The sequence below is a fragment of the Leuresthes tenuis genome, unplaced genomic scaffold (assembly GCF_036924035.1).
Source record: "Leuresthes tenuis unplaced genomic scaffold, fLeuTen1.0.hap1 SCAF_73, whole genome shotgun sequence".
Classification (NCBI taxonomy): Eukaryota; Metazoa; Chordata; class Actinopteri; order Atheriniformes; family Atherinopsidae; genus Leuresthes; species Leuresthes tenuis.
Window position 1 is genome coordinate 219,329 of NW_027325427.1, and position 2,100 is coordinate 221,428.

Below are 2,100 nucleotides of genomic sequence, written 5' to 3' on the forward strand. Positions count from 1 at the left end.
TGCTCAAGATACAGTTAAAATCCCCTCCTACAACTAAAGGTACTTGCCCTAGCATGTAAAGCTGTATAGCTTCTAAAAGGTCATACCTTTCATTTTTTCCATTGAAACCATAAATATTTAAGAGGTTAAAGTCTTGCCCCATAAAATTCAAGTGTGCTAAAAGTGCCCGTCCGTCTCTCACCACTGTGCTACCTTTCACCAGAACATGCGGATTTTTAATTAGAATGGCCACACCATCATTTTTATTTTGATTTGAGCCACTCCATATCGATAAATGGGGCCACATTTCCTCCCATTGTCTATGGTTTTTTAAAAAAGGTGGTCCACATTCTTGTATTAAAAACACATCTGATTTTATGGAGTCTAAGAAGGATAAAATACTCTGGGCTCTTGTCTTTGATTTCACACTTCTCACATTTAGTGTTGAGAAGGTGAGAACCATTAAAAGCATAAAGGAAAGTAGGTATGTCATTTTCGTTTTTCTAAGTTATCAAAACAAATTACACACAGGTTATTTCTTGGGAAACTAGCTCTTCCTTCATTTCTTTAGGTGAAAAGTGAGTAGGGTGATCTATATTTCCTTTTCGGACTCTCGGTGTTGGCCTCTGACGCAATGTTGCATTTAACTTTGAGTCCCTGGGGGTTGATTGCAGAGCTGAAGTTAAAAAGGAGACCTCATTTGGTGAGTCAGAGGGGAAGACTCTAGGTTCTTCCACTGAAGAACTGTCTGAAAGGGACCTAACCCTTCCCCTCTTCTCTGATACCACTAGGGAATCAGAGGCTCAGATGCCGTCCTCTTCGGCTGTTGACCTTCGGGGAGGTGAGTATCTTCACTAGACTCACCTGTCTGCTCTTCCTCCTCATTTAGCGTAGCTCCACCCTCTGCCTGTGAATTCTCACAGACTTCAACACTGAGTGGTGAGGCCTCTACAGGCCCCTCCCCTTTTTGCTCCTCACTTCCAATCCAAGCTTTTGGCGGGAAGTTTGAATTTATTGGGTCAACCTCTTCACTTTGTTCACCAACTGCCACCTTTGGTCCTTCTCTTTGTTGGCTTGACTGTGGCTTTACCGTCTTTAATTTGTTGGCAAAAGATTTAGGGCAATCTCTGAAGAGGTGATTTAATTCTCCACAGAGATTACATTTCCTGCCATTTGGACACTCTCCAAAAGTTTGCCCAATTTCTCTGCTCTTCCCACATAACACCTTGGTACAAGCCTCAACCAGGTGCCCATGCTCACCACACTTGCGGCAGAACTTGGGCTGCCCCTGGTAGTGGATGTAACCTCGGTTTTCAAGGTGGCCAGAGTGTCGCCCACCCGCTGCACTGAGCACTCTTCAGCCCTTTTAAATGGTATAACTTTGCACTCCCGCACGCTCCAGCAAGCACCATTCAAGCAACAACTTTGCACTCCAGCTTCGAACATCGGCACAGTCGCAACAAGTAAGGCGACTCTACTCAGAGAAGTCACTCTGCACAGTAAGAAGATTTCTTTTGCACAGACAGAAAGGGCTTCACCCGCAAAGGTAAAGCCTGCCAAAAATAGAAACAACTCATTAGTGCTACTCTCCACAGAAATCTTTAGTAAAAGGCGAAGACTTGTACGTTATGAAGAGAAACCAGAGTACAATTATCCGTCACTGCGGGAGCAGGGCATCAGGCTAGTTGGCATAGCCACCTTCCCCATGGTGAGCTTTGCTTGGTTGAGACGCTTGCTCCCCCCCCCCTTGCTCCTCGGCTGACCAACTAGGAACAATCGGGCCCTATTCGATGGCTGCCTTGTCTTTTACTCTGTGCAAAAGACAAGGCAGCAACAAAAACACCACGAGAATCCCGTATTGAGGCTTTGTTCTGATCGCTCATTCGGTGTCGCGTTTCTTTCAAGCAATTCTCCCGGTTCGCCCACACTCGGCTCGCTCCCATAGCCATGTTAAAGTCTACTTCGCATTCACTCTCTTTTCTCAGCAGACTCTTGGGATTTTATCTATAAAATGAATTCCTTCACTCAAACTATGTGAAAACTGCTTTGTCCTTAATATTTACCATGTCTAGAAAGATTTAAACAAAAAAAACAACGTTGTACTTTGCAGTAAAAGAAAGA

General features: G+C 44.4%; 1 non-coding gene across 1 annotated transcript; it reads right to left on the bottom strand.

The window, feature by feature from the left end:
- Positions 1-1,514: 1,514 nt before the first annotated feature.
- On the bottom strand, positions 1,515-1,627 carry LOC140286127 (U5 spliceosomal RNA). The gene has a single exon (XR_011911015.1). It is a non-coding gene; the product is annotated as a U5 spliceosomal RNA (small nuclear RNA).
- Positions 1,628-2,100: the final 473 nt, after the last annotated feature.